We start from the raw sequence: 23,154 nt of genomic DNA, 5'->3' as shown, positions 1-23,154 counted from the left end.
TGTCATAATTTATAACACAATCCCACAAGAGCTATTTACCACAATAAATATTTACCGATGACATAATTGGTGGCACAATTTTTTTGTCACGATAAATATTTACCTGTGACATAATTTTTGGTACAAGTTTTTGTTTGCCGCAAAAAATTTCTCGTGATATGATTTGTAGCGCAAGTACTTGTTTGCCACGATATTAATTTACCCGTGGCACAAGTGTTTATTTGCCACGATATATATTTATCCGCGGCATAATTTGTGGCACAAGTGCATCTTTGCCACGATATGTATTTACCCGTGATAAAACTTTTGGCTATGATTGTGATATTGTCTTGAAACCTTTTTCTCCCGTGGCAAGATCAAAACTTGCTACAGATTTTGAATTCCTGTGGTATAATTAGTGGTATAAGTGACGATTTGTAGTAGTGTAGAAATGAGCCTTCTACCATCAATACTCTTATTAATCATCCAAAAAGCATTGAATTTATTAGGAAGGATGGTCTTAAACTGCTCTTGAGTAAAAATGTTCAAAATAGACCCAATGATTCGATATTCTCCCGATCTTGTAACCGAACCCGATTTGACCTAATATAAAAATGGGTTTACAATTATGTAAAAACTAATGTGGACACAAGACCTGATTTTAAACCGACCTGAAACACCTGAACCTAAATTGACCTGATGACCCGAATGAACACATCTACAGTCTTGAGCATAGTAGCAGTTAATCTACAAGGCTTGAAATTAAAGTTTTCTCTTCATATCTTTTCAACTTTTGTGAGATTGAGACCTTAACAAAAATTAATCATATAATCTTTTTAAATTTTTCCTCTTCAAATCTCTTCTCTTATTTTGTTATTCAAAAAAGGTTTTCTTCATCTCGATAGATCCCCTTTTTCTCTTTATTTTCTTTCATCCAAACACTAGTAAATCCTACAACTCTTCAATCCTTAAAGACACAACCATACTTTTTTGATAATGAACAAAGAGTGTATACTCTCAAAGAATGAGGGGGAATGTAAAGAAGGTATTGTGTGTTGAGTTTTGAGGCCATCAAGAGGGGTTTGGTGTTCAAGGCGTTTGTGTTTAAGGCTTTTGGTGGAAAATCTATTTTTTGAAATATTTTGCTGTCGTATATCAGGTTAGGTTGTTTGATGAAAGAGCCCTTGGTGAAGAATAGTTTCATATCAGAATTAACACATCATCTACCATTATAAGTTTCAAAAATTTAAGGCTTTTTTTTAAACTGGGTACAAATCATATTATAAAAAGTAATAAAAGTAGCATACACTATGTTTTTTATTATGAAAATATATAACCAACTCATCCAACTATAGTCATCAATAAACAACACATGATATGAAATCAAATGCAGGTTCCCAAACATCAAAATTAATTAGCATATAAAAGTTGCATCAAAGTTATTTATACTACTAGGATAAGAATGTTTGTGAGTTTTAAAAATAATAGAACCCTCACATTTAAAGTTAACTTCAAATCAGCTAATAAAGAAAATAGTTTATCTCGATACCTTATAGAGGAATGTCCAAATTGGCGATGTCACGTACATAATTGATTTTCCTCATACTTGAGCAAGAACTACTCGTGCACAATAGCATGTCATGTTAGAACATCAATACATCATATACAATTTCGTGACTCTTGAGAACGGTAGAGTTCCTTTGTGAAGTGAATGACTGATAATAGCTTATATGATAAATTTGGCATTAAGAGGCAAATAATTCATGCCACTTCAACTTTAACTCCTTTTCCATTAACTGTCTTATAAATAAAAGGTAAAATTATAAGAAACTGCCTAATTTACACCTTTTTTAGAAAACAACCTTATGTAAAAGTTTTTACAAAAAACTACTTTATATAATACAAATTTTTGCAAATGACTACCTTTTAACGGATTTCGTTTGTTGACCGTTATTTTTGGCCGTTGACCATCACGTGAGACTCATGTGACTTTAAAAATCTTTCCTTCTTCTTCATCTCGTCTCTTCAAAATCAGTTCATCTCCTCCATTTGAACACAAAATCGGAGCTCCAATCAAAGCTCCAACATTAATGGCGGATCTATAGAGAGGGGGTGCGGAGGGGGAATGATCTTCATGTTTTCTTTTTGGGTTAGCCCAAAAGTATGCTTCCAGTTGTCTTATATAGAAAATTTTACCTCAATTAATCTGTAGGTTGTGGATCATCCACTAATTCTCTCGCTCTTTCCTCTCTCCTTTCTCCATATTCACGTGATAGGTGACAATTTTTCCTTCCCGTTCCTTTACGTGCCTACGAGTAACTTCCTTTCTCACTTTTAATTTTCTTTTTTGTACATTGATTCTGTCTACCAGAAAACCGTACAAATTCTACTGAAAATTATAAATCTATGTCAAATACTAATATGAAGTTCATATATGAGTTCCGCCTCATAATCCAGAAGTTGATCTATATAAATGTTGATCGACACACTTGCAACTTCTAACTTATATAATTGGAATAATTTTGTTGCATTTAAGTTAATCTGAAAGGAATAGATCTATATTCATACTATGTCATTTGGCTCTGAAGATATTCAATTACTAGACAAAATGTTGTAAAATAGATCTGGGATACTATAGGGTACAAAATATGAATTAATAGAGGGGTTGAACAGAACAATGTCGACAAATAAAGAATCATCAGAATACTCATAAGATAAGACAATTAATCCATTAGAAGATCCAAGGAAAGCGAAATTGAGATGAAGAAGAAGGAAAGATTTTTAAAGTCGCGTGAGTCTCACGTGATGGTCAACGATCAAAAGTAAGGTTAACAAACGAAATTCGTTAAAAGTTAGTTATTTGCAAAGATTTGTATTATATAAGGTAGTTTTTTGCAAAAACTTTTACATAAGGTAGTATTTTAAAAAAGGGTATCGATTAGATAGTTTCTTATAATTTTGCCTAAATAAAAAAATTTTGTGGCATTACATCATTTAAAAAACTCATTCAGGTTAAAAGACATTGTGTTCCCATCACGTTTCTAAGGTAAAATAGGATTTTGGGTCATTTGCACTATGTTTGATTGTATTTTTAAATAACCCCTTTTTAAATACTAAGTAGCCCTTTCACATTTAATTTTTTTCTCAAGAAAAAAAAAACTTCTATTACCGGTGATAGAAGGATGATAACAATCAGTTAAATCAAATACCCTTAAAAAACGACAATAAAACAAATTAAATGTAAGTTATCTGTTAGGAAAAATTTAAAGAAAGAAAGTATGGTAAAGTGAATTGATAAACATAAAACTTTTACATTGCTTATAACTACTACTTAAATTTTAAAAACTAACTCTAAATAATGGGTCAACATTGTAACACCTCATCCCCTCAGAACGCCTATAACTACTCATGGAGATTGTAGATTGACCCTAAAGACCAACACAAGACTTTTAAGCGCACTTTGGCCTCACTCGTGCCCACCCAGGAAAACATGCCATGAGGTTACCCATCGTAAGATTGCTCCCCACCAAACATGCTAAACTGTGGTGTTCTTAGCAAATGGGCTCACTTGAAAAGAAGATGCGCCTTGTTGATATGAGTAATATGTCAATCCATTTTAAACTCAATCTGGGGTATCACATTAAAAATTTGGTCTGTCACGTGCGGTCATCCCTAGTACAGATGTACTAAGAACCGATCCTCTACTGCACCAAATGATCTAGATCAACGAAAGCTGTTAATTACGCTCTGAGCGCATGGTCATAGTTCATCCACCAAACTTGGTTTCCTGTCTCCTTAGAACCTAAGGTTATAGAGGTACGAGCTTATAGAACAGATCCACCTTCTTGGAAGTTTTCCTGGATGCGCACGAGAGAGGCTAAAGTGCGCTAAAAAAACTTGTGTTGCTCTGTAGGGCCAGTCTACAGTCTCCATGAGTAGGCACCGGCGGTCCGTGGGGTCGGGGTGTAATAAACGGTATCAAAGCAACCCTACGTCAGTGACTGATCATGTGTTCAATGCACCTAATGGGGGAAAAGATCTTGAAACTATGGTCCAACAAGGACGTTGTATTTCTAAGTGGGGGTGAGTGTGATACCCCAGATTGAGCTTTAAAAATGATTGATAGACTACTTATATCAACAAGGTGCATCTCATTTTCATGGGAGCCCATTTTGCTAAAAACTCTCATATTTCTAGCAATCTTAGGATGTGTGACCTCCTGGAAAATTTCCCCATTACGTACGAGTGAGACCAGAGTACGCTGAAAAGACTTGTATTGGTCTATGGGGCCAGTCTACAGTCTTCATGAGTAGTCATCAGTGATTGGAAGGGCCGGGGTGTTACAAATATGATCCCACTAACTCATATATTTCTAACAACTAATTTAATGGGTCAACTTGATCTCACTAAATCTCATATTTTAATAACTTACTAAAATAACTAAATTCTAAATAATAGCTATTTTAAATTTTAAATAAAATTTGAACATTAACTAAACAAATAAAAATGGAACCATCATTTGATTTTGTTACTGACCGCTTTAAATTTCTATACCAAACAAACCCTAAATGTGTTGCCCTGGTTCTTTTTAGAAGCTCCAATGAAAGCCACATTTTGATCCTTTTTTTTCCCTTCTTCAAAGTTCATAGTATGTCCCGTAGCTGCTCTTCGAAGCTTCCCTCTGTGCTCCATGTTATGACTGCCATTTTTGTCCCCTTTTCTTAGGTTATTAAATTTTAATTCCTTTGCAGTTGCAAGTAATGTAGTTATAGAAAAGAATCAATCGCAAAACCTAAAATGAACTTGGTTCATAATATTATCATTGTTCACCGGTTTTTAATCTTCCATTTACAAGATCACACTCCTCGTTTTCCACCCCACTTATAGTTACACTCCACAACTTACACTCCTTGAATTTAATTTGGCAGCCTTATTATGAGACAGTATTGATGGGCTCGCCCAAACTCAAAAATTAAAAAAAAAAAAAATTCAATTTTGACCTAAAACTTATTAATTTTGATTAAATTTATCAATTTTAACTTAAACTATATAACCTCAAATTGATCAATTACGATCTTTTTAAAGTGATTAATTTCGACATTAAAGCAATGAATTTAGAACTTAAAGTGATCAGTTTTATGTAAAGTGATCAATTATAACATTAGAGGGGTCAACTTTAACGAGTTTAAAGTGCTTCTTTCAGAAAAAAAATAAATTTTAAGTGCTAAATTATAATTCATCACCAGCATCATGATCAATTGAAACTTATAATCTTAAACGAGTTTATTAAAACCTTAAAGGGATCAATTATAATCTTAAAGTGGTCAATTCTTAATTAAGTTCAAGTAATAAATTATAATGATCAATTTATTTTTTTTAAAAATATCAATTTTGACCTTAAATTAATCAATAGTGATGTGTATCGTAAGAAAAATATAATTAAACTAATTAAACTAGTATTGTACAAGTGATCACACGGTATGGCTTTCTTTTGCAAAACCTGCTGATACTAAATTTGCGTAGACTAATTTCATATTAGATGTACTAATTAGAAAGAATACTTAAGGAATAATGGATATTTTTCGTAAATAAAATAAAGAAAACAAGCAAGTGAAACGAAATAGGGTAGAGTTTTCTACACGTTTTAATGAAAAGAAAAAAATGTTGAACAAGATAAATCCATAACCATTTTGCCACTTACCAAATCACTTTGCATCAAACTAAACGGGTTGTATAACGTGGGCCCAAATATGCATAACGAGTAAATCACTATTTCATCCTTTTAAATCAATCTTAAAGAGAAAATTACGTATTTTAATGGAAAATATGAATACTTAGTATTAAGTTAAGTATAAGATTAAATTGTGTAGATAAAATTAAGGAAAATTCTACATAATAGTATTGTGTTTTGGCGAAATGCAAGAGGTAAAACTTTTTAAAGTTTTTTCCACATGATAACAATAAGTTTTTAAGTTTAAAAATTCCGTAGTAAAATCCGTGAAAAAACATCCAATTCTGTTATTTTTGATAATTTTTATATTTTCTTTTGTTTTTGGGTTTGAAGACATTGATTTGATTTGAAAAGAAAATATGCAAACTTATTCTTTTGTATGAATTAATATCATGCAATTTATTATTTTTATTTGATTTTATTTATTTTTTGATTGATAATTATTTATTGTTTCTGTTTGTCTTTGGGTTAATGTTTTGTTCTTTCGATCCTACAAATTATACATGATATTTGATTATTTTTCGAACCATCAAAGAAAATAAGTTGGGATTATTATAGAAAAATCAGTAAAAGATTGGATTATCCATGATAATTTTTCAAAAGCATTATCACCAGAAATAACCAAATAAAAAATAACCAAATCCCATGTATAATTCGAAGGATCGAAAGAAAAAAATATAAACCCAAAGACAAACAAAAAACAATAAATAATTATCAATCACAAAATAAATAAAATCAAATAAATCTAATCAAGAAAATAATAAATCCCATGATATTAATTCATTAAAAAAAATAAGCTTGCATATTTTCTTATCAAAACAAATTAATGCCATTAAACTAGAAAAAAATGAAAAATATCAAAGTTAACGGAATTGGATGTTTGGATTTGGCTACAGAATTTTTAAAATTAAAACCTTGTTGTTACTATGTAGGAAAAACTTTAAAAAGTCTATCACTCGCGTTTTGCCAAAGCACACTGCTACCATGTAGCATTTCCCAAATTGGTGGATTATATTTAAATAAAAATGATACAAAATGAATTAAATAGACCCAAATAGCAAATAATACTAAATAAGTGGAACAAATAGAGTACTAATACTTATTGCTCCTTCCCTCCCACTCATTTTACATCAATTGTTATTTTGATCCGTCCCAAATCCATAAATTTTAAGTGTTTTTTAATTTCATTCAGAAAATAGAAGCTAACTCAACTTTTCAATTTTTCCTTAATAATTTGGCATAGTAAAATAGTTGACAATAGAAGTAATACAGGTAAGAGTAGAGAATCCCTTACAAACTAATTCATCATCTAAATAGTGAAAAATCAAACTTTTATTAAAAAATAAAAAGAAAACACTCAACCACTACATCAAACAAATAAATTTTTGTACCCAATTTATTATTAAATCATTTGCGCTAATGATTTGAATATAAATTGTAGAATATTTTGTAACTGAAAATGACTCCTTTGAAATTGCAAGGATAATTCGAATATAAAATCACGATTAGCAAAGCTAACTGACAATTAAGGTAATGGTGTATTGTTTTTGTTACATTAATGCCCACTCTACCAGACGCTACCACATCCAACCAAACTAGTTGAATGAAAACATGCAAAGAGAAGATCTCAAAGAACCGATGCAGAAGCGAGAGCAAAGGAAAAATGGCAGAGGAAAAAGAAGAAGAGAAAAGGGAAAGGAGAAGCTTCAGAGAGAGAGAGTCCCTTTCAAAAAATAAAACTAGGGATGTTGACTTTATTACATGTGTATCCCAATATCATCCTAAACACACATATATATATAGAGAATAATATACAACACCCCCCCCAAGCTGGAGGTTGAAGCATGCCCAGCTTGAATAGTAGAGACTTGAAGTGTGTTGGAGGCAAGATCTTAGTGAACACATCAGCCAGTTGATTTTGGGTAGGTAAGTAAGTCAATTGAATGAGCCCTTCCATTAACTTTTCTCGTGTAAAATGGCAATCGATCTCAATGTGCTTTGTTCTTTCATGGTAGACAGGATTTTTGGCTATTTGTATAGCTGATTGATTGTCACAGTGAAGTGTGACTGGTTTTAAGGATGAGACATTGAGTTCTTCAAGCAAGTTGACCAACCAAGTGACCTCTGAAGTGGCTTGCTGCATTGCTCTGTATTCAGCTTCAGAAGAGGATTTTGAAATGGTTGATTGCTTCTTGCTTTTCCAGCTAATTGGAGAATTGCCCAACAATATAAGATAACCAGTAATGGATCTGCGGGAGAAAGGGCAAGAAGCCCAATCTGAGTCTGAGAAGGCTTGAAGAGTGAGATTAGCTTCACCTTTTAAAAGAATTCCTTGACCTGCAGTAGTATCAATATACTGAAGAACATGAATGAGAGCATCAAAGTGAGATTGTTTTGGGTTTTGCATAAACTGACTGAGAACTTGAGTAGCAAATGCTAAATCAGGTCTGGTATGAGATAAGAAATTCAACTTTCCTACTAAAGTTCTGTATAAAGTGGGATCAGAAAAAGCATTAGGATCATCAGTACTTAGCTTGCATTGTAGAGGCAAAGGAGTGTGAACTTCTTTCTTAGGGAAATGTTGAATTTGCAATAAATCCTTGGTGAACTTATGTTGAGTGAGAACAATCCCTGCATTTATATAAGAAACCTCCATGCCAAGGAAAAAATGAAGCAAACCAAGATCCTTAATGGTGAATTCATTATCAAGATGCTTTTTAATGCTATGTATCTCATTGAAATTGGAACCAGTAAGCAAAATATCATCAACATATATAGCAAGAATAGATATATCAGAATCAGACTTCTTTAAAAATAAGGATGGATCATGTTTTGATTGCTGATAATTCATGGAATGCAAAAAACTAGCAAGCTTTTGAAACCATTGTCTAGAAGCTTGTTTTAAACCATAGAGAGATTTGTTGAGTTTGCAAACTTTATTGTTGGGATTTGGTATACCCAAAGGAACTTTCATGTAAACATCTTCAGTTAAATTGCCATGTAAAAAAGCATTGTTAACATCAAGTTGGTAAATAGGCCATGTTTTGGCTGCTGCCAAGGCCATTACAGTTCTTATAGTAGTCATTTTGACTACAGGACTAAAAGTTTCTAAGTAATCTATCCCATATTTTTGGTGATTACCTTGAATGACAAGTCTAGCTTTAAGGCGTTCCAAAGAGCCATCTTTATTGAATTTTGTTTTGAAAACCCATTTTGAACCAATAGCCTTTTTACCTGGTGGAAGATCAGTGAAGTCCCATGTGTTATTTTGCTGCAGGGCTAAAAGTTCTTTGTTCATGGCCTCTTTCCAGCCAGGGTCAAGAATAGCTTCATGATATGTTTGTGGTTCAGGATAGGCAGCATGTAGAGCAAGAATTTGTTGTTGAGAAGGAGGTAAGGAAGAAAAAGTGATAAGATTGCAGGAATGGGATTGTTGAGATAGAGAAAAATCAGAAGTGGTGTTTAAAACATAATCCTGAAGATGTGTAGGAAGTTTAGTTTGTCTTGTGGATCTTCTGATATTAGGGGAAGATAAGGGAGAAGGAGTAGAAGTATTAGAGAGCAAATCTTGATCTTGAGGAGTATTCTGAGATTGAGTGTTAGAGGCAGTGGTTATGGAAGAGTTTGGGATGGAAGAAGTTGGGTAAGAAAAGAAAGTATGGAAATCAGAGATGGAAGAAGGAAGAACAGATGGGGAAGTTGAAGAAGAAATATGATGAAAAGGAAAAACATGCTCATGAAAGTGAACATTTCTTGAAATGAGGATCTTGTTAGGGTGAAGATCAAGAATTTTGTAACCTTTCTGTGTTGGAGAAAAACCCAAAAAGATGGATGGATGTGATCTAGAGGCAAACTTATCTCTGTTTCTTTTGCTGGTGGCTACAAAACATAGACTTCCAAAACACTTCAAAGCATCATAATCAGGTAATTTGTTGTGGAGTAATTCATAGGGTGTTTTATATTGTAAGACTGATAAGGGAAGTCTGTTAATGAGAAAGGTGGCATGTAAAAGGCATTCACCCCAGTATTTGAGGGGAATTTTGGATTGGAAAAACAGAGACCTTGCTATTTCCAATAAATGTCTGTGTTTGCGTTCAACTCTCCCATTTTGTTGGGGAGTTGCAACAAGACTGGTTTGATGAAGAATGCCCATGTCATTGTAAAATTTGATGGCATTTTCATCACAGAACTCCATGCCATTGTCAGATCTAATAATTTTAATGGAGGTGTGGAATTGGTTCTGGAGTAATTTTATGAGGTTAACTAAAGCAGGAAAAGCATTAGATTTAGTGCTCAAAAGATAAGTCCAAGTAGCTCTTGAAAAATCATCAACAATGGTGAGAAAATATTTGTGCCCATTGTATGTGGGAGTAGCATATGGTCCCCATAAATCTACATGGAGTAACTCAAAAAGTTTATGTGCTCTGTTATTGCTAAGAGGAAAAGAATTATAGTGTTGTCTAGCTTGAGGACATATATGACAAATGCAATCAACTACATGAAAAGAGTTACAAGATGAAAGTTTAAGGTGTTTCATTTGCATAAAAGGAAAATGTCCAAGTCTACAATGCCATAATTGTTGAAGATTGTTTCTTGAAAGCAAACTTGTAGATCTCAAGCATTCTTTTGATAAAGCAGAAGATGAAGGAATGGAAGTAGAAGTGTGAACATGGTACAGACTGGTGTGAATATTACCAAGGACCTGAGCATGCTTCATCAAATGGTCCTGAGAAATAGAGGTAAAGGGAATGAGTAAGCAATTTGTGGGTGTGAATAAAACGAATTTATGAAGCTGAGTGATCAATTTATAGATTGAAATGAGATTAAACTGAAAAACAGGAACATGAAGCACATTATCAAGAATTAGGTCATCTGATATTTGGACAGATCCTATGTGCATAACTTTGGCTTGTTGACCATTTGGTTGGGTGATGAAGTATGGCTTTGGAAGAGGTTTATATTGAAGAAAGACATCCAAGGAAGGAGAGATGTGGTCAGTAGCACCACTATCAAGAATCCAAGAAGTATTCTTACCAGATGATAAAAAACAAAATTGGTTACCTGCGAGAAGGGTGGCTTTAGATGGAGAAGAAGTAGGAGGTGCATTATTTGGAGCAAATTGTTGAGCCAGCATGTTAACAAATTGTTGATATACTTCTGGAGATATAGAATTTTCTGGCTTGGTAGAGGAATTGTTATCAAGATCTGGGGATGGAAGTTGGCTTTCAGAGAGCGCAGCAACTCTTCTTGGCTTGTTTCTGAGTTCAGGGTGAAGTTTGAAACATCTATCAACACTATGGCCTTGCATTTTACAATGGTCACAAAAATAAGAGCTGCGGTGTATCTTTTGAGATGCAGAATTGTAAGTGGATGAAGAGTGATATGGAACAGACCCAGATCTCCCTTTATTTGGATGATTATTCAAAGAATTAAAAGAATTCTTGTTGCCATTGGAGTTGAACTGATATCTATTTACAGTAAATGCGGAATTTTCATTTCCAGAAGACAAAGTATCAGAAAACTCTCTCTGGGTTTCATCTTGAATCAATATGCTGTAAGCACTGTTCACATCTGGTAAAGGTTTGATCATTAGAATATTGCCTCTGACGTTTTTATATGCTCCATTCAAACCCATTAAGAACTTGTAAAGTCTTTGATTTTTAATCAACTCAACAATTGAACCATTAACGTCACAAGAACAAAGACCACAAGAACATTTAGGGATTTTCACAAGACTATCATATGCATCCCATAGACTCTTCAATTTGGTAAAATATTCAGCAATGGACAAATTTCCTTGTTCAAAGGAACTTAATTCTTTTTCAATTTGTAAAATTTTAGGTCCATTGGATTGAGAGAAGCGATTCTTTAATTCGTTCCATATATCAGAAGCAGAATTGCAATAGAGAACACTTGAACTAATGTTTTCTTCACAAGAATGCAGAAGCCAAGAAATTACCATTTTATCGCATCTTTCCCATTGCTTTGCCATTGTAGGATCTGTCGGTTTTCTGCAAGAACCATCAACAAAACCCATTTTGTTCTTTGCTACTAAGGAGATCTGGACAGAGCGTTCCCATTGTTCGAAGTTTAAACCATTCAAAGGTTTGGTTGAAAGGGAATGATTGGTATTATCGCCATGACCAAGAAATAACTCGTGATTATAATCTAGAACAAAATCAGTTATAACTCGTGATTCCATGATGATGCGTGAGAGAAAAAAAATCAGTTATGGATCTTGTGAGGAAGATGGCTCTGATACCATGAAAACATGCAAAGAGAAGATCTCAAAGAACCGATGCAGAAGCGAGAGCAAAGGAAAAATGGCAGAGGAAAAAGAAGAAGAGAAAAGGGAAAGGAGAAGCTTCAGAGAGAGAGAGTCCCTTTCAAAAAATAAAACTAGGGATGTTGACTTTATTACATGTGTATCCCAATATCATCCTAAACACATATATATATATATAGAGAATAATATACAACATTGAACATTGTTTCTCCCAAACGTCGGTGGCCACAATCATCAAAGCAAAGCAAATGAATACAAATGAATAAAAAACAATACAAATAATCCTACATCATTTGCCTGAACAAGGCCTCATTACGAGGCGTACCTCAGCGCAAAATTAATGCATACAGTCGAAACAATCGAATAGACTTATTCCTCTGTCCCATTCAAAAGCTCTCATATCAAAAAATTGCAATGTAGCTTACCAACTCCTACGAGGCGAATGACAGTGTACAAGTAACACAAACAAAAGAGTAAGGACGGCACAATCAAATAGACTTAGTCCTATTTCCCATTAAAAGCGCTCTCGTAATTGTATCAATAACGGGACAGAAGAGGAAGAAACCTAATTACACAATTCCGTGTGCAAGAATTCGGAGGGATTACAGAAACGAACAAATTTCAATATAGTGTTGTAACACTATAAATCAATTGAAGAAAAAGCAAAAGGGGGATTCTTATTTTCAGCATTTTCCCCAAAAATACAAACTAAAAGCCTAAAAAACTATGCTTAATCAATCAGTATTCAGTTACAACTCAAAAATAGACCTTTCAATCACAAGAAACACAAGCACAAAAGAACAAGCAGCTAAAAGCCTAAAATCAAGGGAAGGAAAAGCCAAATACTCCTCAGAAATAATGAGAAGCAAAATTGATCATTCATCATATTAATAGTTGTAGTTGCAGTTGCAGTTGCAATTACAATCCCAACTATACACTTTCTGGCTTAAACACTTGATAAACATACAATATTATTTCCATACAACACAACTGATAAATCTATGCTAGTATCATAACAATTTACCCCCTCTCAATCAACACAAATGCAACAAAATTTCCGTCCTCGAACCGATCTTCTCATCTCCTTTTCCCAATTTTTACTGCACCACCAAACACGAAAAGGAACATATATTATCTCATTCAATCAAACGTTCAAACTAATAAGAAATTAGAGGCATTGCATCATCCCCAGAGCAACTAACATTGCAAGAATTCATTTGTGTGTCATCTTTTGCATGTATATTGAACCAACCTGAGTGTCTTTTTTCTGAGTTAAATGTCACAAAATTTGATTCACAGAATTTTAATCAAAGAATAACTTGCGAATTAAAACCACAATATTTATTTCATGCAAATTATCAGGCCAAAACACAAAATTCCAAATATTTTGGTATTCGAAATTTTACATTAAAGTGGTTGGAGTTCTATGTTTTTGCCTGCACATGTAAACTTTTAATACTTTAATGGCTATAATTCACAAAAAATAAACATTAAAACTGTATTTTGTAAAATTACTAAACTTTAAAACTGTAATTCACAGATTATTCTTAATCAAATAACCTCCACCATAACCTAGGTAGATCAAAGCCCACATCCTCTCCTGCCCGCCATAAACATGAGGTTATTGGGAGGAACACGAACTCTGCCAAGAGTTGGGCATTCCAGTAGTCGCGGGTCAAAACGATTGGGTTGGATCAGAGAGAGATTCGGATCCATTTTTCAGTCATTTTGCCGATTTTATTGATCCTACAAACCAGATTACATTGTGCTGTTCAATCATCTTAAAAATCATTTTTTTGTGAATGAGATGAAACTGTAAATACATCAATCACAAACACGCCATCTTTAAGTAGAAGGAAAGTTAACTAAGTCTGAAAGATTCAAACTTTCAACTTTCAAGAAAACTTAATTTATTAGACTACACCATGGTATGGCGACCGTTGTAAATATTTCTGAGTTTACCACAACTGAAATCATATTAACCGTTAAATCCGTTCGGCCACCGTCACCGTGACCAAAACTATGGACTACAAAGAAATGTCATAAAGTATGAACAAAATCAAATTAAACAAAATTAAAGTTTTTAATCAAACAAAATTCATACCTTAGAATTAGGGTCAGGATTCTCATTAACTTTATACATATCAGCAGAAATTTCCGATAACCATAACCCAGGAAAAAACATCTGCGAAATCCACCCAGAAGAAAAAAATTCAAATTTTCCCGCAAAAAAAAAAAGAAACAATAAATCGAATTTACCCAAAAAAAACTAACATCTAATTGCTTTTGAATATATCGAGGACGTTTCTTTGGTTTTCTGGGAGGTCTTCTTCCAGTCATTCCAATAAAATCTTCTTCAATTTCATGCCTCGATAACGCCACCGAAAACTTCGCTCTTTTTTCATTCATTTTAACATTCGGTACTACCGGAGTAACAGGAATCTCGATTGTCGCCGGAGAACGACGAGTTCGGAGATTCCAAGGACGAGATTCCGGCACTGGAGGAGGTGGAATTTCTGAATTCCTGAGAAAGGCGGCGCTGAATTTGTCGACTTCGGAACGGAGATCAAGAACTAGTTTTTCTCGTACGACTTCGATTTGATTATCATCGTTTTCATGATGAATTGAAGATGAAGAAGTCGGGGATCGAAAGGATGCCGTACGAGGACGCTTGCGGTCGGGGGTGTAAACGGCGTCGTTTAAGGAGGTGGGAGTGAGGTTTGTACATCGGAGGTGTCGTTGAACACCCCAGTTCAAACGAGGTGGGAGAGAGAAGTTGTGGAGAGTTCTAGATCTTTCTGAAGTCATCGCCGCCATAAATTTACTTCATTAATCAACAATCTAACTTCATTCTCCTTTAAATTTTTGATTTCTAGGAATTTACTTCGTTGAAGAATGAAGCTCGATTGTTTCTTTAAGTTTTTGACTGCTTGTTAATGGCGGTTTTGCTGTTCTACAATTTTCCTGGGTTCTTCTTCTTAAAAGAAATTTGGTGGGTATTCTCTATAATCTCTGTTTAGATGGATTTGTGAATTAAATGAAAAAATGAAGAGATTTGGGAGTTCAAATTTGTCTGAAAAAGACACAGAGAGAGAGAGAGAGACAGAGAGAGAAAAGGGATGGGAGTTGAGAGTGGAGGGAGGAGGAAGAAAGAGAACCGATTTTAACGTTCAGATTTATTTTTGAGGTTTCCTTTTCTTTTTCCTTTTTATGATAAATAAAATTCTTTTCTTTTTTTTGGGTGAAATAAAATTCTTTTCTCTGGCAACCTTTTCTTTTGTTTTGTTTTGTTATGTTTTGTAAATATACTTGAAGTATTTCCTTCACAGTACTTCAATTTTTTAAAAATTTACGTTTACAAATCTCCTATTAAATGCTTTATTTTAAAAATTCATACATTTTGTATATTATTGAAAATTTCAAATTTTATACTTATTTTTAAAAATATATTGTAATTATGTTGTAGATTTAAAAAAGTGCACCCCTTAACCTACAATCTACCTAGAGAAATGAGGCTACTCTCAAGCTTAGGAACATACCTCGCATCACTAAGCCTTCTCTTGACACGTCCATGTGTTTTAATAATAATGTCTCCAATACCTTCCACCTTTACCATCTCATTATTCGGTAAAGTGACAAGGTCTCCATCATATATTTTAAACTTAGAAAAATTTTCACAGCAAATGTAGAATGAGCATTCAAAGTCAATTATTCATTCCTTACTAAAAACCACTCCTCCATCAACTAAAAGAGTCCCATCATAATCATCATCATCACCCAAGCCTAAAGCGACATTTTTGCTATTCTTGCCCTCTTTTCTCCCACCATTCCTCATGCTTTTCATTTTCTCGAGGTGATCCTTCATTTTTTACACATAATTTAAATGTGCACTTTCTTCTTACAATAGTAATACTCTTTGTCAGTATAGTCACTCCTCCTTTGAGTCTTTCTCTTTCCTTGATATTCCTTCTTCATCTATTAGAACTCTCCATGCCCTCCCCAATACTCCTCTTCTCCTCCCCTTACGTTCTCACCATGTGCCTATCATTATTTCTCAACGCTGCCAATGCTGATCAAGAGTGATACAATCCCTTATAAGAGAAATGTTTGAACTATATTTTTATAGTCCTTGGAAAAGAATGCAAAAAAAGTAGGGCTTGCTTTTCATCAGTCAACATTTCATCCGCATTCATTAATTGGTACACCAACTTGTTAAATGTGTTAATGTGGTCATTGTGGTATCCTCCTCCTTCATGAGTTGATACAACTCCCACCTCAAGCAAAGTTTATTGGTAAGGAATTCTGAAGCATACACCATTTGTAGTTTCTCCAACAACTCACTGGGATCGATCTCCTTCAAGTAGTGATACTTGATTTCGGGTGCAAGGGCAAGCCGGATATCGCCTTCTTCTTCATTGATGTCCGTCTTCCTTCCTCCAAACGTGTTGGTCTTGTTTTTTCAAGAGCATCATGAATGCCTTGTTAAACTAACCAATCCTCCACGGAACTTTTCGATATAACAAAATTGATTCTTCCATCAAACAATTGAATATAGAACATTGTCCATTCACTCATCTTGTTTCTTCACAAAATAACCTTGCTTTCACTCACCAAACAACCCTAAACGCATTCCCTTTCTAATACCAATTGAAATGAAAGTTATTAAGGTCTCACACAAGTGATATACAAGATAGAAAACACATAAAAACAATGAAAAAAAGAACACACAATATAATGAGGTATCTTGGGTACCTCCCCTCATCAAATGTTTATTTTATTAATGATTCAACAATAAAATAATAAAATAATCCTCACTCTTGATAACAACCTCTCAAGAAAAATATTTCGCAAATAATGAAGATCACTCATAGTGCTTATGCATAGAAAAAAATTTCTCTTGGTATTCACCCTAGCTCCTTTTGTATTAGCCCTTACTCTTTTGTGTATTGTTGATCATGAACTTATTAACTCTTAATATAGAGAGCATACAACATTCTACAACCACACTTTAACTAGGCAATTATCTCACGGTATCTCATAGATTAAATGCCCTTCATTACAACTATCAAGAGAAATAAAACGAACAAACTAACCATTGGACCTATGTGGCCGCTCGAACAAGCGCCTTTTTCAGAAGCTAATCTGAGTGTTGCTGCCTTGGTTGCTCAAACGAGCTGGGTAAACAACTTTGTCCAATGGCATCTTGTTTGCTCCATATCGATTACCTCATGCAGTGATCCAAACCTCAATTCATCACAACTCAACACATCCATATTCTTTTTCTCCTATGTACAAGACATAGTATATTTGATTATGTGATCAAAGTCTTCTCCATAACTAGGAGATTTGACATTTGTTTCAACACAACGCAACAAGTCTAATGCAAAAAGTCATTTTTATACTAGTGATTTAAAGTATTTTTGGGTAAGGACTATTCTACATGTAAGAGGGCAGAGAAAAAAAAGTAACCTTCTTAAAATAGCGAGAATTAAATCCATATTACGTTTTTAGTTGATCTTCAAATTTAATGGACTTTTTTGGTAGGCAAGGACGCTAAAAAAGGGTAGAAAGGATAAGGGACGACTATCCCACCTCTTAGAAACGCAAAGAATGTGAATTGATTCAAATAGACAAGTATTTAATCACAAGGTGAGACTCCTACCACTTTATCAATCGTATCTGAAATCGGATGGAATTGGAATTAGCCTTTGACCTTTGTAGAGCCACAATTTTCCCTTCTCTTCTTTTGGTGATAAATGTGGAAGATTAAGGTAATTGTAATTTGCATCGTGAATTTCACTATTTTTATTCATAATTCCGAGTCTCAATATTGATCGATGGGTTCCATATAAAAAAAATTTTAACAAAATATATATTAAAATCTTATACATAGAGACGAATATAACAAAAACTCACATAAATATATTTTAACTTTTATATATCTATGAGAAGTTGTATTAAAATTTTCTCTCTTTGTATGGAATAATTCAAAAATAACCAATAAAAGACATGAATGTATTTTAACTTTTATATATCCATGAGAAGTCGTATTAAAATTTTTCTCTCTTAGTAGAATATTTTAAACGTAACCAACAAAAAAAAACGGAGAAAGTAGTAAAGTTCTAATATAATACTTTTATCTAAGTTGCAAGCAATTTATTTTAAACTTTTGAAATTATATATATGTTTATATTTTGCAGTTGATGTTCTTGAAGATCACTTAAAAACAAATTTAGTTTTGTATCACCAAAGAACACATGCAAAGTAATGGGATTTTTAAAGTCTTAATCCAATCTGAAGGAAATTAATAAGATTGATCTTGCATGATAATTTAAATAAAATTCTAGATCTGCTAATTAAGTTGCTAATTAAAGAGTAAATTAAAAATAATATTGACATTGATATTAATATAGTTGATTCTTGTATTAATCAATTGGAGGGGTTGGTTGAAAAGACTATTCCCTACCACAAGATTCTACACTACTAATTGGCAATGGAATTTTGCATCTGATGTCACCTTGGATATATCTAATTTACTATTGGGAATGGACATTATTCCACCTTTTTATAAATTAAAAATGCTTAGTCATACATGTAATCATATATAATAAATTACTCATGTGTCCCAATATCAACAAAAATAAAGTGAGTTGTTTTTAAAACAAATGTAGACATAGTCATAGTCAGCAGCTCAGTATATCGTACAAATCAGAGTTTTGGAATGGTTGATTGATCATTTAACTATAGGAGTATTGAGCGGATTTAAGCCTTAATAACTGAAACAGCCCAAACCAGCGTAAACAATATAATAATATTGTCTACAAAGTACAGCGGAAGACTTATAGAAGTCTGGGCTAAATCCGACCTGTGGCTCGATAGCCACAACAACCAATATCAGAGTATTTAAAAACTTTACAGAACTGTAATACAATTACTTACAACCCAGTTATAAATTAAGTTAATACATTATAAAATATCAAAATTTTTTTAAAATTTTTACAACACATGATTTGTCAAAATATCATTATAAGTTAACTTTCCAAAACGATATCCTCGCTATCGCAACACATGACACATAAAGGAGCAGCACATCCATCCGCACTAAAGTTGGCAACCTGAAAGTGGATTTATCCCCCGTAAGAGATAGGCCCCATCAAAAGCTGTCAACAATTAAATTGTTGAGTAATCCAACAAACTATTACATTTACATACAAGTCATTAACAAACATCTTCAATCAAATTTCTTGTTCACTTGGTAACCATTTATAAACATTATTTTATCCAAATCCAAACCCTTTTAAAAGACCGTTTGGCATCGACATAAATATGGCTATGAACCTTTAGTTCATAACAAATCAAAATACGGCTATAACTTTACAAGTTAATAGCGAAATAATACGGCAAATGAACATATGCTTTCATTAAACAAACAAAACTTTATATACCAAACATATTTATTCAAAACTCATTAAAAACAATAATGTAATAACAGTTTAAAACGTGGGAATATAATGGACCGTCAGGAAGTAAGCTTGATCTAAATCCTGAGAACACGAGTGATCATCATCACCGAAAATACGGTTCTTGCAAGAACGAAACGGGATTGAGGGCTCGAGACCGATCGGAATAACCATTACTATTATTAAGCTATAGGATTTCACAATTATCCGAATATAAATATCCGTTGCCAATTCCCAAAAACGGACATTTTTCAATGTCGAATATTTTATTATAAAACAAAACAAGAATTCACTAAATTTTCTTTTGAAATCACAATCATTACTTAATATATAAATCAATTCATTATCATTTAAAATACTAATCAATAAAGGGAGAATAATAACCCTAAATTAATCTCAAATACCTAATAAATAACCTTAAACATCCAATTCATTTTATAGTTCCGAATCCCACTTAATAAATTCCATTTTAGTACCATATCAGGACACCTATTAGTAATTCGGTCATAAATTCCTCATAAGAACTCGTATAGAGGTGATTCAAGTGGCTACGCGACCGCGGGCTCTACTATTCTTATGAAGATACTAAAATCTAGAAACAATCAGAACGGCCTCGAAAATGGCAAAACCAAAAGCTTATTATTGATTTTCATGACAACCTGTTGGTATTTCACTATTTTGAACACAACTCTCTCATACAAACTCATTTTGGAGCGACTCAAGTGCCCAAGCGACCGCGGCTCGAAGCTCTACAAATCTCATGCAGACACCAAAACTCTAAAACGACTCTAATTGTCTCAAAAACAGCAACACAGGTTCGGACAGAACAACAGAGAAACCTCATTGTCGATTTTCATGACAACCTACTAGTATTTTGGACATAACTCCCTCATACGAACTCATTTTGGAGCGATTCAAGTACCCACGTGACCGCGACTCAAAACTCTACAAATCTCATGAGACACCAGAACCCAAAAACAATCAGAACCGCCCCAAAATAGCCAAAGTTTAGTTTCGAAACTGAAATTTCAAAATCCAAAATACCAAGTTTTATACTAGAAATCAAATAACCCAAATAACCAATACTAATCAACACTAGCAAGAACCCAATTACCAATTGAACTCATATACTCCAATTACACTCAAGTTGATGCTTAAATTTGAACTAAAGACCCAAATTAAATCATGAATACTAAACTACTACCAAAATTCAACAATCATTGTTTATACTTAAGAACATAAAATACTTTAAAACATTCAATTTATATGTAAATAAAATAGTTTGTGGATTACCTCAATCACCATTAAAGGACCTTTCAACTTTCAATCTTGAACTTCAATTTGAGTCATAAAATCCCCAATTTAAACCCAACAATGATCAACATGCATAACTTTAACATTCAAACAAGTAACATAAAACAATCTTAAATCATACTATTAAATATAGTAAAGATTAAAATTCAAATAAAACTTTTAATTAGAATAGCCACAAATCAGTTTACAAAATCTTAACATTTAAATTTGAAAACAAAACAACAAAAGAGGGAAAAGTGGTTACCAACAATAAAGGGAGGAGGTGGTGGTACTGTCGGCGCTGGTGGCTAGCGTGGTGGTGGTGGTGTTGTTGGCTGAGCAAAGAGAAAGAGAAGAGAAGGGTAGCCATTGTTAAGATTTTGAAGGTAAAAAGATGATGAGGATGATGAAAGAAATGGGGAGGAGGTATGTCGGTTAGATTGGGGTAAGAATGAGTTTATTTTTAGCTTTGACCCATTAAATTCTATTAAAATCGTCTCATCGTAAAACAGTCTTATATAAGACATGCTGTAAGGGTGTAATAGGCGATTTATGAAATAAGTAATTGGTAGTATGAATAAGTATTGCATTTAGGAATTTATTTTTCAATACTTTATTTTAATTTATTTTTATAAAGATAAGATAGTAATCAATTAATAAAATATAATCAAAATACACTTTTATCGAAGTATTCTCTATATAAATTTTATACATTAAATAAAATATACCTCTTTCTTGAAAATATTAACAAATAAAATACTTGAGTCAATATTATCAAAATAATAATATTATTATTTGAATTAACTTACTAAATAACCCCAATCAGCTTAATAAACTTATAATTAAGCTTTATTAAATGCAGTCTATTTCAATAACGGAGCCATCCTAAGAAATTTGAAGGTCATGTGCAAAACTTTTTTTTACACCTTATTTATAATAAATATATTTATTTTATTAATAAACTAAACATATATTTTTTTTATTAACTTTTTTTATATACAGTAGAAAAAAAACCTGCATGATCAATTACTTCGCAGACCATAAAACACCTTGCTCAACAATAATCATCCCTCTTACTTTTATCGTTTCCTTTCTATTTTGTAGGGGTTCTACTTTTTTATAGGCCTTTAAGTTATATATCACGTGTAATTACGTCTCTTTATCTTCTTCGAGCCGGGGGACTCCTTTGGCCGCGCTCTTCTTTATGGGTATGAATTGCCACCGTCTTTTCCTCTCCAGACCCTGATCTTAATTTTCTATGAATGAGATATACTAGGTATGATAATGATGATGAGGACTTTCTGAATCCATTATGATTAACATTATCATTAGATGGACTCCTATTGCTATATAAACGACAAAATGTACCCACAAATTCATTATCTTGTGATTACAAATTTTTGCTAAATTATTTATCCTTTTCAAATTTAAAAATATCACCTTTTGATACAATAAAAATTAAAACGTAGGAAACTCATTAATTAGGCACTATTCTCAAATTTCATATCATAAAGGAAGTCGTATATTGACTGATTCTATGTTTGAAAGCTCTTGCAAATCAACTTGGTTTAATCTAGCCATTAAGAGGTCTAATACTGATTTTCTTTAAAAAAAAATTGTTAAAAAATGTTGGATAAGTATAATATGTCAAGGCCATTCAATACATGGATTGTAGTAGTATTTCTTTAATGACAAAAACTTGTATGTGGCCGTTTCACATGTGCGACAAAGGAATTTTTACATTGTTGAATTTAAATCTTAAAACATTCATTTAAGATTTAAAAAAGTCAAATCTAACACTTAAAATCCCTACTTTAAGCCTTAATCTTCTTTTCTAGAGACTTAATTTTATTTTATAAGTTATTAATTTCAACACTTAAAACACTCATTCCATCACTTAAAATGTAAATTTTAAATCTTAAAACCCCTACTCCAATTCTTAATTTTATATTTTACATACCTACTCTAATTATAAAATATCTATTTCAAGATTTAGAATGTCTATTCCAATGATTTAAAATTTGTTAATCTAAGACTTAAAATGCTTATTTTAAAGTCCAAAATGTCTAATTAAGCTTTAAAATTGCAACTTTAAAATTATATGTTGCACCTATAAATAATTGAACGTACGACAGCCCTCTATAAGAGATTTACAGTTCTTTAATTATAATAATTGATTTACAAGACACTCATAGTTAAAATTCTGAGCATGTCAATTATTTATTAGCACTTTAGCCGCTAAACCATCCATTTTTGGGATGCTTTATAAACAGGTGCAGATCAGCGCAAAAGGGTAGCTCTAAAACAAATGAAAAATTCTTGAAAAGAAAATGTGCAATTGCAACTATAGAGAAGATGGCATGTGTACAGTTTAAGATATTTGACAAATTTCTTAAAGCTCAATT

General features: G+C 32.8%; 1 long non-coding RNA gene and 1 other non-coding gene across 2 annotated transcripts; both read right to left on the bottom strand.

Annotated features, from left to right (window-relative positions):
* Window positions 1-3,629: 3,629 nt before the first annotated feature.
* LOC130816777 (small nucleolar RNA U3) lies at window positions 3,630-3,835 on the bottom strand. Its single transcript, XR_009043316.1, has one exon. It is a non-coding gene; the product is annotated as a small nucleolar RNA U3 (small nucleolar RNA).
* A 14,688-nt stretch (window positions 3,836-18,523) lies between these two features.
* On the bottom strand, window positions 18,524-21,182 carry LOC130814679 (uncharacterized). Its single transcript, XR_009042470.1, has 3 exons — window positions 21,015-21,182; window positions 20,750-20,847; window positions 18,524-19,111 (listed from the first exon to the last, which is right to left on the bottom strand). It is a non-coding gene; the product is annotated as an uncharacterized LOC130814679 (long non-coding RNA).
* Between the last annotated feature and the right edge of the window lie 1,972 nt (window positions 21,183-23,154).

Source organism: Amaranthus tricolor, chromosome 6 (assembly GCF_026212465.1).
Source record: "Amaranthus tricolor cultivar Red isolate AtriRed21 chromosome 6, ASM2621246v1, whole genome shotgun sequence".
NCBI lineage: Eukaryota > Viridiplantae > Streptophyta > Magnoliopsida > Caryophyllales > Amaranthaceae > Amaranthus > Amaranthus tricolor.
The sequence above is the reverse complement of the archived record's forward strand: the minus strand, read 5'-3'. Positions and strand labels throughout refer to the sequence as shown.